The 16,709-nt window shown below is 38.4% G+C and overlaps 1 protein-coding gene across 4 annotated transcripts in view; it reads left to right on the top strand.

The window, feature by feature from the left end:
- SLC16A7 (solute carrier family 16 member 7) overlaps window positions 1–16,709 on the top strand; it is a 167,211-nt gene that overhangs the window by 23,009 nt on the left and 127,493 nt on the right. Inside the window, exon 1 of one of the 4 annotated variants that reach the window (XM_061639869.1) lies at window positions 7,751–7,810. The exons of 2 other annotated variants lie outside the window; for them this stretch is intronic. The gene's annotated coding sequence lies outside the window, so the exon portion shown is untranslated. Of the gene's footprint in view, window positions 1–7,750; window positions 7,811–16,610; window positions 16,637–16,709 lie in introns of those variants that run through there. One more of the 4 variants, XM_061639870.1, reaches the window with a different exon arrangement.

Below are 16,709 nucleotides of genomic sequence, written 5' to 3'. Positions count from 1 at the left end.
TCCTGGGATCAGAATTCTTTTAGTTTTTATTGTATGGCTTTAGGATCTAGTGCTGGCTGGGCTGCCTTCAAGTTGATTCCGACTTATGGGCGACCCTATGAATAGGGTTTTCATGGTAAGCGGTATTCAGAGGTGGTTTACCATTGCCTCCCTCTGAGGCTAAGAGGCAGTGACTGGCCCAAGGTCGCCCAGTGAGCTTCATGGCTGTGTGGGGATTCAAACCCTGGTCTCCCAGGTTGTAGTCCAGCACCTTAACCACTATACCACACTGGCTCTCCCACTACACCACACTGGCAAAACAACAAATCCAGAGTAGATCCAGCAAGTCTGAAGCCTTCCCACTCCTGGTGTGAGAGATGGGAGAAGAGTGAAATAGCTTTAGGATTGATTTGTGATGCATCACTTGGAACACACAGTCCACTTTGCATGTCACCTCAGTGGTTATCTCATGAGCAGGATTCTAGATTCCTCTTGGATCATGTTCGTGTACAAAACAAGCAGGGCCTAGATGTCTTCTTTTCAGCCTTCTGAAGGGGTCTATGGTAGTAAGGAATATGGAGTATATACTACACATTGTGCCTATAGCATTTTGATGAAAGACATTGTTGAAATAGGAATCAAAGGCCATGCCTTATTTGTGGATTATCACTAAACAAAGACTTTTCACTGAAATTGTGCAAGAGCTAGTGAAGGGCAGGATAGATTTCTATCACGTAATTTTTCTTAAGACATGAGAGAAAGAACTATGCCTTTTGAAACAGGGATTATTGGTTTCACAGTTCTCACTGCTTCAGTGGATACTTTCAATTGTGTTAGTTGACTCCTGCAAGGTTCATTAATCTTTTGTGGCTCCCTTCCCCCATCCTCCTGCTTCTAACAACCTACAGGGAAAGAACTGTTTGTATTTGTTTTGCTAAAAGGGTGGACCTGAATTGTTGAGCTGAGTCCTGCTGAGGACGGAACTTCTCGTGTTTGGTTGAACTCCAACACCAAGGGTGATACAGTTTTGCTCTTTTGACTCTGCCAGGAGAGAATCCAGCTATTTATTTCCTCACCTGCAACAATGTTTATTTGGATCATGCTGTGGAGAGAAACGGACTGTCTACTTCCTTGGCTAGAAGAAAGCCCTGAGAAACTGTTCGCTCTCCAGAAGAGAAATGGGCTTATTTTGAATGTCTTTGTATCTTCCCACAAGGATGAGCGAGCCCTTGTGTCAGGGAGCATATCCACTGGTGTGACCTTTTTATTAGAAGCAGAAAGGAACAAAAAGTAGAGATGAAAGAAATGTACCTTGATAGTACGAGATAAATTTTCAAATCAACTTTCTTCATATGGTTCTTTGTTATTATTTTGAGTCAGTTCAGGCAAACCTATAGCTGGTGTAGTGGCCTACTGGATAAAATCAGTAATTGTGCAGCTTAATAATTAGAAGTGCCCTGAAGACATGAGTATTCTTTTATGTATTTTCCTTCCCACTCCCTCCCTAGTTGATGGTAACACTGATATTCCTGAATTGGCATAACTATGTTACTATCAACCATAAGAACAAAGAACATAAGACGATCTTGCATTGGCCCATCTAAAGCCAGCAACCTGTTTTCACAGTTCACCATCCAGATGCCTATGGGAAGCCTACAATAGCACTCTCCCCAATTCAGATTCCCAGCAACTGGTATTCACAGGCATGCTACCTCTGACAGTAAAGGTAGAACATGGCCATCCTGGCTAGTAGCCATTCATAGCCTTATCCAACATAGTTAGCTTCTAAACCAGAGACTGAAATCAGGATTGGAAACTGATTTCAAAACGTCTAATTTAGAATCTATGGTGAGACGTAACGATGGTGAGGCTGATTCAGATGAATCATTGAACCACAGTGAACGCTAGCCAATGATGGGATTGGCAATTTGCATGAGCCTGGGGGACAATGAGGAGCAGCAGCAGCACACAGGCCCATGGGCGTTTTCGATCACCAAACCGTTGCATGGTGATTCATAGGGAGTATGATAACTGAACGAGTCTAAAGACATTGCACTGGGAACCCTTCACAAATCTCATACCAGACAGAAGAATTTGGATAACTGGCACGAAAAAAGAGGCTTTTTGGTAGTGACTTCTCAGCTATGGAATAGCCTCTCCTGAGAGGCTCACTTAACACCTTCGTTGTAATCTTTTTGGCCATGGTTGAAGGCCCTTTTAATAAATAAATAAATAAATAAAAATTATATAGCATTTGATTGTGAAAAACCTCTACGTGGTTTTCAAGCTTTTTTTTTTGTTCATCCAGGCTTTATAACTGTGTTTTAAATCTGGACTTTAAACTATTCAGTGTACTGCCTCCATGCAAGAAAGTTTTTTGGGGAGGAGGGGTTTTTACTACCTTTCATTCTTATGGTTGGTTTTTACTTATTACTCTATATTGTGTTTTCAATATTTTGTTATAAGTCTAGGAAATGTTTATTTCTGGCTATTTCCTTTTCTAGGATTATCATATCCAAATTTTCAAAAGCGAGGGGAAACTGTGACTTATGCATGGGATACAGAATTGACCTCAAAATAAATGGTTCCTTAGTAAATTCTGCAATCTTCCTACTAGATAAATCATCATGAACTTTTTTTTAAAGTCATATCTCCTGATGTCATATTTCATTTGGCCGTTAGCTGGATTAATCCCATCAATCAATCATTCAGTTGATTGATCTGTTTAATCTGCACAAGTTTTCATCTGAATAAAACAATAGTTCTGAAGGGGAAAAACACTTTCTTTGTTTCTAGAAGATGTATGAATGCATTCTATCAGGCTCCATCTTAGGAAACGCATCCTCTGAAATGTGTCAGAGAAGAGGAAAGCTTTTAAAATGGTGCCTGCTGCTTAAGGTTTTTGAAAGTAATTATGCAAAAACAACTTACAGTTGTTTTTAAGCAATAACAGAATGTAAAATCTGCTATATTTGTGGTACTGTTTCTTTTTCCATAATTTTTTTTTAATGAATTAATTGAAATATTTAATTGATTAAACACTGCAACCCTAGTTTTCTGAAGACCTGTAGTGTTGAGCTATGGTGGGTAACAACCAGCAGCTGATTCTACTAAGCAACAGATCATCAGAAACACCACTAAAAAGTGATCTAAGTATGTAGAAGACACTCTGAGCTAGACTGATATACCATAAGACTGCTGCTTCTTTTATGTCTGTTTTGTCTCTTACCTGCATGTGACTTCAGTCTGGAAACTTACAACACAGAATGAATGGAAATGTTTCTGATTAGTTGCCCCAAACTCTCTTCTTACTGACCATTGTTTGTCATACAAAACTTCAGCCAGGACACAGGCAATATCTGGCTAATGTGAGGGCCTTTTGGTTTACCATAGATGCCACATACTATTATGATTTGGTTTTGACTCAAACTATGGCTTAAACAGCAGATTCTGACACCCCTCTACCTTAACCCAGCCTTCAGTAATGCAAATTCATGGCCATGTCTTGGGATGCTGTCCAGTTTGTAGTTCTCTGGACTAGGGGAGATTTTAAAGGTCTCTTAAAAGCTGCAGATGCCCATGGTTTTAATAATAGGTTATGACTTGCTGTCTGGATTCTTGGTAAATTCAGGGTCATTATGCTGGAATAACACCACTAATATCACTTGTTTAATATGGAGTAGGGATGGGGGGAAATATCTACTAAATCAGGCTTAGTACCAGATTTTGACTGAATCTGACAGTCCGCTGTCTTTTTGGACCGGCACTGATTTCTTGCGGTGAGCCACGGCTGTAATCGTCACAGCTCTTTTTTCCATTTCCCCCCTGATTTTACATAATTATCTTCATAATTATAAATCACTACTATCCATTAACTTCCATGGATTTACATAAGAATTTATGTTAAAAATTACGTAAGTTTTTTTCACCACCAAAAACAAACAGCGGATCAAGTCGGCAAGTGCAAAACCAAGCAGGAACAAAAAGAAGTGGATCAGGATTGAACGAGAGACAATCTGAACACAAGCGGATCGAAACTAGGCAGCAAACCCCATCCCTAATATGGAACAAAGGTTAAATATCTAGTAGGTGATAAGCAGGACTTAATAAAAAAAGGGCTTGGGAATGACTTCCAGGAATGAAAACTGTTAAGGAATGTGACCATTGTTTTAAGCAGAGAAGCCTACTGAGCTCTATGCTGTGATTGTGTTATTTTTGACATCATTTCCTTATACAGTTCTCTCCACCCCAGTAACTCTGTGCTTTTATAATAATAATAATTATACTGGATGTCCTGAAGAGATTTATTTTATGATCACATAACACTAGAAAATAAAATGTTCTCTATCTGTTAAGCTTTAACCTTTGTCCTACTTAACACACTCAGGCCTGTTATCAAACACGCTGATGCCCCTGTCAGGTCTTATTACTCAGTTCTAGCATGGCAGTTGTTATCTAACTACTAAATCTTCAATTGTATATGCTAAAGCTATGCAAATAATTCATTAATAAGTTGTTTGTTCAATAACAGTTATATCTTGCTTCTTTTCTTTCTTTTTTATGGAGAAATGATGTGAAATGGAGAGTTGTAATGTTTCTCAATCATGAGAATAGTTTCTATTGTGAGGTTGTTGTTTTTATCGAAGTTGTAAGCCCCCATTCCATTTTACATCCAAGTTCAGAGGATAGATTTTCCATGACATTTTCATGCTCAAAAATGGATTCTGTCAGAACTGGATGTCTTCCTGGCATCCAGCTGGGCCCCTAATACGTGGGGCCTTGCTAGATCTTTGAAGTCACCTGTGGTCCCTGGTGCATGCTGGTGTATGGCTTCATTGGTATTCACCAGGGCCTAGAGACCCTGGTCTCTCAGCTGCACCTTGCATGGCATGGATGGATCAGGTCATCTCTTCTGCCTTCATTAACCCCATGGTTGACTGGTAAAGAGATGGTCAGGAGAGCCTGATCCACCAGGCTGTAATCATTTCAGTAGCTATGATTCTGCACACACAGATCCGTCATGGAAACTATTCTATTTGCCCAGCATAATGCTGAATTTACATGCTGCGTAACCACAATCTCTTTTCGTAGCATCTTGAATGTATAGGAGCAGGCAGGGTATCAGTCAAGCCTACAGCTTTGGTGTGGATAGAGTTTTCCCTACTTTCCCTGTCCCCAGCTGATTCAGATTGGTTAGTAGGGAAGATCCAGTCTGCACTGTGCCCCTGAGCCCAAACATTTGCCAGCACCAAGACTGCAAGACCTAACCTGTCAGGAAGATACCTAAAAAACAGTTTCGTCCTCTTAACCAGTTTCCCTTGACAGTAAGATTCCTTCTAAATCTATCTCTGCTCATAGTTGCAAGTAAATTAACATTACATTTTAAAATCCAAATTGTAAGTATTTAAAAAAGCAGAAAGCCCTCTCTGGTGTTATATGTTAATTGGGGGGGGATGTAATGACAATTACTGTTCATGAATGTCGATTTTTGATGTCAGATAGAAAAAAGGGTTCTTGGGGCAGGGGAGCAGAGATGAGAAAGATTCTCTGCTTGAGACTTCTTAGCACTGTGGCCAAACAAAGTAGTAGCTTCATCATTAGTTTAGGCAACTTTACAATTGTGAATGTTGATTGAGAATTTATTTGAACTCTCTTCTTGGGGAGGGAGGGGTCATATTCTGGCTTTTTGAAAACTCCAGCTTATTCTCTGCAAAGAAACATTGCATCTTAAATTGACCAAGGTTTTCCTCCAGAGATTTACTTCCATGGGTTCTTCCATCACACTCTAGCATAATCAAGGGATAAATATGAAGGTGTATGGGCAATACCAGTAAGTCATGGGTGGCTAACCTGTGGCCCTCCAGATGTTGATAGACTGCAACTCCCCTGACCATTGGCCATGCTGGCCAAGGGTAATAGGAGATGAAGCCCAAGACCATCTTGAGGGCCACAGATTAGGTACCCTTAAGATAGGGGCAGACTTGATTTTTCTGCTTTTTTCTCTCCCCCTCTCCTATCTTCAGCCTATCACAAATATGGGCATTCCGTTATTTTGTGATAATTACATATTGTCACTGTTTTTAAGCTACTCTGTTCCTTCAACAAATACACACATGCTTTGATAACTGGAACCATCGGCCACTTCCATATTTGGGAGTGTTGATATCTTCAGGCAATAGAATAACAGAATGCTTTTCCTTTTTCCCTTTTACATCCAAGTGTAAACTGTTCTTTTTATTAAAAAAGTAGTACTATATTTTTTCCAGTAATTTTATTCCATTTTAATTACTGAAAAACAAAGCAGCTAACAAGACATTCAGTATCAATACATAACACTTAAAATTGTTCAAAAACCAACAAAACAGAACTAGAATGTAAAATAATAAAAATCAGAAGACTAACACAACACATCATCTATTAAGAGGATTTTGAAAGCCCATAGGAGTTAATATGTTTTCACAGGTAGATCTTGCCAGGAAGGATGTTCCATAACCTTGATGCCAAAGCAGAGGAGGCCCTGTCTCTCATACTCGCCCACTGCTCTGGCAGGGAAATGCAGAACATGACCTCCAATGTTTCCATTAGTGTTCAGCAGGTTCATATAGGAGAAGATAGCGCTTAAAGATACCCTGTTCTACATTCTTTTGGGGCCGTAAAACTGAGCCCAGTAACAAACTGCTAGCTAATCAAGGTGCTAATCATAATGCAGGAGTTACAATGACCTAACCTGCTGGCTTCACTGAATAACCTAGCAGCTGTATTTTGAACCAACTGAAGCTTCCAAGTTGTCTTCTAAGCCAGAAGTGCATTGCAGTATCCTACTTTGTTTATATACTGTTTTTCAGCCATAATGGGTTCCATAGCTATTTACGATTGAGGTCTATGGTGTCCAAATGAAGGATGGTGGTGTTTGCTGCAAAGTTACTGTTTCATATTTATTTATTTGCAACATTTATAAAATGCCATAGCAGTTTAAATGCAAACTGAATCAAAATTATTTCCCTTTTTTATACCCTCCTCACCACACTCCCCTCGCCTCCAAACATCTGTTCAGAGGATCAAGGGACCCTCTAGAGCAGCATGGACAGTGGCACATGGGGGGGACACTGTAGTGGGAAGGAAGAATCTGCAATAATCACCTCCTCTTACGGCAGTAGACGCTTCCACTAGAATAAAACCATTACCCACAATCATTTCCCCTCTCTTAGTAAGGCTTGCTTCTTATTCTGTTAATGTCCAAAGATCTGAATAAAAAAACCACTATAGTTTTGTTATAAAATCTGACCTAGAGAGCTGCTAAATTCCCAAGAGTAAATGCTGCCTTGCTTGAGACTTTGCAGCACTGGAGGATCTAATGTCACTTATATAAGGAAACATAAATTTCATTTTAGTTCTCTGTGTTGCTCAGGTTATAAACTTTGTCTTCTCTGGTATCATTGCTTATTGGGCTGAAGAATATTTTAAAGACGGATCACTCTTGTAAACATACTGAATATTTTTTTTAGAAAGGAAAATGGATAGAATTGTGAATACTGATCTAACAAGGATAGCACTTCAGTTATTTCAACAATAATGTTTCAGTGCTTTTAATAAACGATTATTACCTCTGTGAAGTACTATTCCAGTGTTTAAAAAGAAGAATAATCATAACCTTCAGCACCTAAGTAATCTGAGTTGCCTTTTCAGTTTTCAATTGGTTGCCTGAAATAAACAAACAGCATGCTTTATCACCAACCAATCAGGATTACAAAGAGGCTTTAAATGCTCAAACTGTAAAGTCTTTATAGCCAGGAGAGTTAATTATTGTTTTTGGACACCAGTCATCTGCCAGGTAATTCACTACTTTCTCTTCCAGTTTTACTTCAAGATAATGGACAATGTTGGACTATAATAATAGAGATGAATAATTAACAGTAATGAAATGTATTTTGGATGCTTTGTAATATGCTAGCATATTGGTGTAATTATTTAACTCCATGTATCACATGTATACTAGGCCTTCTAGGCTGGAATCCTATACACACTTACTTGAGAGTAAGTCTCATTTAACTCATTGTGGCTTACTTCTGAGTAAACATGTCTAGGCACCTTTAGCCATAGCCCATTTAAATAAGATTTAAACCTCTTTATATCAATAGTTTAAATCAAATTCAGCAATTTTACTGTGTTAGAGGTGATGATGGAAACCTGTAAATGAACAATTTGAAGAACACATGAAAGGCCTGTTTAAGAATATTTCCAAGTTCTGTTTTTTTTTTAATTTTGATAGGAAAAAATAGTTTTTAGGCTATGCTTGTGAAATGGTTTCATTTCTGAATTAATCAAAAAATTTATTCCATCTTTAAACTGACAGTGTTTGCCTGATTCATCAGTTTAGGAAAGTCGCTGCCTAAATTAGAAAACCTTCAAAAATGAATCAACATGTACCTGTTTTCATTAAACTAGCAATACCTTTGAGGAATGAATGAAAGGCTACCTGCTACAATGATGAAATGTCTGCATAATTTACAAAGAGCTTGGGTTATTTTGCAGATTTGACAAATGAGTTCCCAAATTCATTAGTTAGGCAGAGGATTTACTTTGTTCCTTATTTGTTGATTCCTGAGATTAGGCTGAACTTTTGCTTATTTCATGACATTGTTTGGTTTCACGAATTCGGCAGGAACTGTGCAACTGAGAGTGGAACAGAAGCATTCTGAATTTCAAATAGTAGGCAGAGGATCTGTTTATTTATTTCAACAATTTATATACTGCTTAACACTATTGTCTCTAAGTGGCGTATAGTAAGATTACAAAAAATACAACAGAGATAAAATCACTTTAAAAATAAAATCAGAAAACATTTAAATTACTATTTCTCCTATTGTTAGATATTTATTCAGGGCCAGTTTCATGCTGTATGATGTTATCAGTTACATGAGGAATAGCCTTCTATGAATAAAAACAGTGTTATGATTGTTTTTCAAATAAAGCAATATTTTTGGTTTTTTTACAAATAAAGCAATTCACAGATTGCAGTTCTGTATATGCATACTTAGAAGTAAGCCTCATTGATCTTAATGAGGCTTACACCCAGGTGAGTGGGTGTGAGATTAGAGCTTTAGGCTCCAATTCTACCCTGTTTTACCTGGGAGTAAACTCTGCTGAATTAAATGAGTAGACATACATAGGATTATGCTGCCAGTGCATGTAAATGTGTGGTTAGCAATGATTTGTCTGGGAAATTATCCACTGTTGTGCATACTGAGACTCCTTTCTGATTAGAGTTAGTCAACATTTTTGTAGACCAAATAAAATTGGATGGGTGAGGCATTTAATTAACACATGTTGGATACAAAGGGAAAAATGTGACTGGGCATGTGAATAAAAGACCAACGAGGACTGTAAAGAAAAAATTATGCTGGGCTTTCAAGGTGAAGACAAAGAGTAGAAATATAAAGTGGACAAGATAGTTAAAGCACCTGAAAAAGAGTTGGATGTGCTTGGAAATAGCATCCAAGAAAAATATTTAATGGTTTTGCAGAGGAAAGAGAGACTCATAATGCAGGATGCCAGAAATAAATAATCTTTTATGAGATAGTCTTTTATGAAGAGGCATTGCCTTGTTTAATAGATACATCTCAAGGTAAGAAACCTGATATGACTTCTGACATGACCACCACTCTCTTATCAATCCGGAGATGCACGTGTGCCTATGAAGACACACAAAATTATTAGATGTTTATCTTAGTTTTTTTTTTTATTAAAGGGAGGCATTCATTTGGGTGAACACCATTTCGTCTCACTTTCGGGTCTGAAATATATTTGGTGCTCAAATCATGAGCCTCCATTATAGCATGCTTGCTAACAACCTCTGTGAGGGCTGCAACAGATTTGGCAGAAATTTGCCATGCTTCAATACTTTATATTGACTTCATTTCTAGACCACCCATCAACCCAAGTCCTCCGTGCAATTTACAAATATCAACAAAAATACATGCCATATAATCCATAAAATAATCTCAATGCAAGTAACGTTAAAAAACTCAAAACCCAGCACAAAACATTACCAAACAAGCAGCATAAATATAGACCAGCATACAATTAGCACCAAAATCAGCAAGAGAAAGCATTTTGTGCCCAGACAACAAAATATTAAAACATATAATTGAAGCTAAAAGGCCCGGGAGAGTAAAAAGATCTTCACCCACACTGAAAATACCATAATGTAGGTGCTAGTAAAATCTTTCTGGAGAGGGCATTCCATTGTTGGGGCACCACCTCCAAGAAGTCTCTCTCAGTACCATGCCATATACAGACTGAGAATGACGTGTCCTGGTGGCCTGGTACAAAATTGTAACATAGTGATATTTGTACCATAAGTTACAGTGAGGCGTGTTGTCCTTATTGAGTAATGTTCAAAATATTAGAACTGGACATGCCATTTGAACAGAAGTCTTCTTCAGATGTGGGCATGCAAAGCAAATATAAAAGATATCACACATAACATACACACAGAGGAGGATACAGCTAATTTCAGGAAGACACTGCTATTCTTGCAGGATCTTGATCTGATCCAGTAAGGCAGCTCTTATGTTCTTAAGTGATCCTGATATATTAAGAACATAAGAAGAGTGTACTGGATCAGTCCCATTTTATCCAGCACTTTGTTCTCACAGTGGCTAACCAAATGCCTATGGGAAGCCTGCAAGCAGAACCTGAGGGTAACATCACTCTCCACATCTGCAATTTCTGGCAACTGGTATTCAAAGACACCACCTCCAACAGTGGAGGCAGAACATAGTGATCATGTTCTCTGTTAGCCATATATTCCTTGACCCTAAGGATACAGTAAGTAGAGCATGGAAGCTTCTCATGATGTCCTATATACAGATCTTGAATTCTGTGCCTGTGTTTAGTATTCCTGTTGCTCTTAGTGGTTCCTGAAAAGTTGCTTTAGAAATTATCGGGAAACCAGAGCATCCAGGAACTGAGAAACACAAACAGGAACACAAGATGGGATAATCAACAAGAATGATCTGGAGAAAGCCTGGGTTTTTTTTTTATATAGAACAAATATTACTATTTGAAGTTGAGGTTTTCTGCATGCTTGCAGGATATCCCTGGGGAAGCACATAAGTAGGTTAATGTCATAACATGTTTACCATGAAAGGATTAGTGTAACCTGCAGGTGAAGTGAAGCATGTGCTTTGACTGCTCAGGGTCCCAGTGAAGGGGCAATGTGTGAGAGAAGCAAGAGTTTTAAATGACAGATATTTGGTTCCAAACAGAAGGGAGTAGAAATAGAGGAAAGCCAAACAAGAGATGGACTGATTCCATAAAGGAGCCACAGACCTGAATTTACAAGATCTGAACAGGGTGGTTCACGACAGATGCTCTTGGAGGTCACTGATTCATAGGGTCACCATAAGTCGTAATTGATTTGAAGGCACATAACAACTACATTTGGTTCCAGAATTAGTGGAACTTTACTAATGGGATACATCTGCTGGAGGAAGAGGGGAGGTGATTTTTCACTGATTCTTCCTTTTTCTTGCATCCCCCTGGTTGAACCTGTGAAAATTCTCTCTCCATTCCTTGAACAGAAACCTCTACTGGCTTGAAATCCCTTCCATAAGTGGAAGGATCTACCCTGATGCCATGATACACAGAGAATCATGTAAAACATAACGCTTGAGTGTGCATATGGTGATTTTTATCAGACAGAAGTTCAGTGGCAATCAACTTATACTGTAGGAGAGAATTAGGCCCATTGTGTGCTAACTGAATGGAAGCACCATTCCATTTTGGGCTTCCTTCTTTTTTGAAATTGAAACTATCCTAATCTGATGCCTTCATTTAGCATTCAGGGCTACAATTCTAAACATACTAACTTTGAAATAAATCTCCTGCAAATGCATTTACTACATATACTTTATTTTCTTCCTTATTGAAAAGATCTTGGGACAATAAATCTGTCTTCCTACGCATGCTGAGAACATTGACAATGAAAACAGTGTTTGGAATGATATTATGAATGGTAAACTTGCTGGAAAAAGTTTAAAAGAAAATACCATTGTTCTGACTTGCCTTTTAACCTGAAGCAGAAATTGCCCAACTTGTTTCTGCATTAATTGTTTGTTGCTACATTTACTAGAAATATCAATAAAACACTATTCACAAATATATATATTATTATTATTTACACTAGATGACAAGACTGTGGTGGGAGAGAGAAAGAGAGAGGGAGAAAAGACAGATCAAATGGGGTTTGCTGAAAAAGATAAGATTTAAACTGTCAGCTTTACAGGTCTTATTTATACTACTTTATTATGTGAAACAATAGTTCTTGCTACTTTTCTTGTATGCAATAATTCTCATCTACTGAAAATGCTTCAGGGTTGAACAAATAACAATACAATAATACGATTTTTGGAAATAACTTTTGGTTTTAAGGGACATCTTTGAGCAAGAAGTCACCTCCCCATTACAAATAGTAGTTATGGCCTTCAGTTTCTGCTCTCAGTGTATGCCCCAAATTCTAGATTTCATTCACATTGTCATGAAATATTTCTGTTCATTGTGGACAAGCAGTTTTTATCCCAGATTTTACGTAGTTCAAATAACTATGTCTTTGTTATGTTTACATCAAGGGTTTTTTTTATAGCTACATGCCTGTTAGCACCACAGAAGGAGGATTAAGGGAAGAGGGAAGTGGTTGCCGTATCAGACTGCACTATGACAAGCAAGGCTGTATGTAGTGCCAGAGATATGCCCCCTTCCTATTAGCCCTGGTGCTTCTGCTGCCAGTGCAAACAAAGAGCAAAGAAGAAGGAACACGAAATAAACTGCTTGCTTATCTCAATGCAACCTTCAAGCCTGCATCTCCTGCTTGTTATGACACAGAGTCCAGCCCCCTGCTCAGGGCAGGAATCTAGGTTAAAATATACCCAACAGGTGGCTGTCCAGCCTCCAATGCCTCCAGTGTTGGAGAGCCCACCACCTCCCTTGGTAATTGGTTCCATTGTTGTACCACTTTAACAGTTAGGAAGTTTATCCTGGTGTTTAGCTGAAATCTGGCTTTCTGTAAATGGAGCCCATTATTCTGTGTCCTGCACTCTGGGATGATTGAGAAGAGATCCTTGCACCCCTCTGTGTGACAACCTTTCAAGTACTTGAAGAGTGCTATTATATCTCCCCTCAGTCTTGTCATCTCAAGGCTAAACATGCCCAGTTCTTTCAGTCTCTCCTCCTAGGGCTTTGTTTCCAATCCCCTGATCATCCTTGTTGCCCTCTGAAACTGTTCCAGTTTGCCTGCATTCTTCTTAAAGTGTCGTGTCCAGAACTGGGCGCAGTACTCAAGATGAGGCCTAACCAGTGCCGAATAGAGGAGGACTAGCACTTCATGTATTTTGGAAACTATACTTCTGTTAATGCAACCTAAAATAGCATTTGCCTTTTTTGCAGCTACATCACTATTGGCTCATACTCTGCTTGTGATCCACAGCAATTCTGAGATCCTTCTCGCATGTAGTGTTGCTGAGCTAAACATTCCCCATCTTATAACTGTGCATTTGGTTTCTTTTTCCTAGGTGTGGAACTTTGGACTTATCCCTGTTATATTTCATTCTGTTTTCAGTCCAGTGCTCCAGCCTATCAAGATCACTTTGAATTTTCCAGGGTACTGGCTATCCTTCTCAATTTCACCTGCAAATTTGATAAGCACCTCCTCATCCAAGTCATTAATAAAAATGTTGAAGAGCATTGGGCCCAGGACTGAGCCCTGCATTACCCTACTTGTTACCTCCCCACAGTTTGAGAAGGAACTATCGATAAGCAATCTTTGAGGAAGATTCTGTAGCTGTGTATTCACCTGATATCACACATTTAGCTAGCTTGCTAATCAGAATATCATGGGACACTTTGTCAAAAGCTTTTGCTGAAGTCAAGATACAGTGTACCATGGAGGTTACCTGATAAAAAAATAAGAAAAGATACCAATGAATGAAATAGCAATTACAAGGAGTGTATAACCCAACACATGGTGACTATGTGCATATAATCTAATACATGGAAAACTCACTTGACCACTAGACAAGAGAATGCTTGACCCAGAGATGTCCAGAGATGCAGTTCAACCCATGGCACTTTAGGAAATGGAGCCAGTTCTGCCATTGGGGGCAGGGAAGAGATGATGAAGTGGAGACATTATCATTTCCATTTTCAATAGCTCAGTGGACTGAGGAGGGCACAACCAGCTCAACCAGGGTGGGAAAGGGACTGGATGGCTCATGTTCTTCCAGGCCATGGGTCAGAGGTTTTTATTTATTATTATTTTATTTATTAAATTTATTTCCCACCCTTCCTGTTGTTTTCTATGACAACAGGCTTTCTACATCTCCCTATTCCTTGTCCTACTATAGAAAGAGTATTGTTTTAGAAATTTTTGGTTACTAAACACCAGCCATTAAATTCATGTACAAACACAGACAAAAAAAGGGCTGGGCAAAGAGGTACAACCAGACCTGCTTCCTTGATTTATTTCTGGCCAAACCACTGTCATCCCTGTGTTAAAATCCATTGGGAAAGGTCAATGTGAACTGAGCAAAACTTAAACACTTTGTATACAGAAAAATGCTTTCTTCTCAAATGCTATTCTGGATTGAGCAGATTGACCTCAGAATAGATCACACAGCTCCAGTCCCAACAGGTTTGTTTTCAACATTTGGGTCATATTCATTAAAAGTTGCTGCATGAGAGTTTGCTATTTCCTAGTCTTCAAATAATTCCCAACCTGCGGTTAGCCATTTCATTCTGGGAAAAAAAGACAGAACTGAGGGAGCCCTTGTAACAGGCTTTTTAAAGTTCATTACACCTTCATTCTGACACAAACACTCCTACAGCTCTTAGATGACAAATGTTACTGAGAGATTTTTATGGGCTTCTTGCAATTTTCATTGTTGTGTGCATTGTTCTACATTTTCACTTGAGGGAATTGCATTATAATTCCCTCCATTTCCTCCCTCCCCCAGTACTGGTTTCTTCAGACTTCATTTATTACATTTATATTTTGGCTAAATGTACCCAGAATAAGAAGGGGGTAATGGAAAAGAAAGTGTTTCAGAAGAAGTAGCACTGTTAACCCCAAATGAACAAAATGGAAATCTTGTTCCAGAAAACCATGGAACAAACCAAAAACAGTGTTCTCTTTCTGTCATTGCTTTTTGCATACTCTTTGACTGCAAGATTTTCTAAAGCTACATTTCCCCAAATCTAGCAACAATGTATTCTTTCTTTTCTCCATTGTTTTTAAATTTTTAAAAATTGATTTTAAATTGTTTTTTGTGTTTTAAAATTTGTTTATTTGTTTTTAATGTTTTTAATTGCTGTAAACCGCTATGGGGCAGTATATAAATGTAATAAATAAATAAATAAATAAAATTTGTAATAAAGAAGCCACATTTGTAGAATTGTAGGAATGAAAAGGGGTGTGTGTGTGTGTGGTATATGTTAAAAATGTTCCTGATAGTGATAAAGAAAGGTGGGAAGAGAGAGGTTTTGAATGCCATTTCAATTTAAGGGGTTTCTCAGTTCAGATTGAAGACGGCATTTATGGGATTGGTCAGGATGACACAAACATAGTAACTCAAACCATGGACATGAATGAGAGTACTGGGGGGGGGGGAGAAAGAGAAGGAGAAATTTATCAAGTACACTTACAAATTGAGATTGATGCCCAAGGTTCCTTAGTAATGGGGTTTTGTTGCCATTATAAAATTCTCAGGGAGAGATTAGCAACATGTCTGCTTCTAGGACAACTGTCAGTGTTCTGTGCGTGCTGTCTGTTCCCTAGAACATTTTTAATTTCACCTCCGAGTCTCAGACATGCTAAAAAGAACAAAAGGGTTCAAGACGAGCAAAGTTCAGCTACTGAAATTTGAAATTGTGTTTACTAGAGGCTTGTGATCACACCATGAAGGACATTTGTGCAATGAAGGGTATTTGTGCTTCTTAACATCCTAATAGAAAATAGAATGATTGGAAAACATTAAGTCTCATTGATTTCAGTGGGTCTCTATTAAGCATGACTACATCTGAAACCATCCTGTGAGTAGCATTCTATATGTTTGATTGAACAAAAACCTTTACACAATTATTTCTCCTCTAATTAGAAGTGGAAGCTCAGAGTTTTCAAATAACATTTCAATAGTACGTATGACTGGCTTCTCATAATAATCCTTTCAGTTTATATCAGCTTGACCTTCTCCAAGTCAACTGATGGTCAAAGCCTATGGTGACCAGAATGCCAGATGACTAAGAGCAATGTGTTCAATGAGATTGCAATGGAAGTCTTTCCTCTGCTTGAACATGTAAGTAGAACTCCTGCCCTGCCAACTAGTTCAAGAGCAGCTTTCATTAGGTTTATTACTTTCTATTTATAAACCTAGGAAACATAATAGTTCACTGTTCACTTTCACTGCTTCCTCAGCTCAGCAGAATAAAGGAGAACTAAATAAATTGGACCCAGTGAGAAACTGGAAGCGTATTTTTGTACACTTTGTTGGTTGTGGCTTCGTTTGTTATTACACAAAATGGGAAAAGTTTTATAGCATTATCCATAGATGGTTGGTACAGTAAGCTTTGCAAAATAGCAGTAGCAGAGAAACCTACCCGACAGGTACGTGTGATGAAAGGATTAGTGAAACCAGAATCATATTTTGCTATGTGGAATAACTTTATTGCTTATATTA

This window comes from Rhineura floridana, chromosome 8 (genome assembly GCF_030035675.1).
Source record: "Rhineura floridana isolate rRhiFlo1 chromosome 8, rRhiFlo1.hap2, whole genome shotgun sequence".
Lineage (NCBI taxonomy): Eukaryota > Metazoa > Chordata > Lepidosauria > Squamata > Rhineuridae > Rhineura > Rhineura floridana.
Note: the sequence above shows the minus strand (reverse complement) of the source record. Positions and strands in the feature narration are given on the sequence as shown.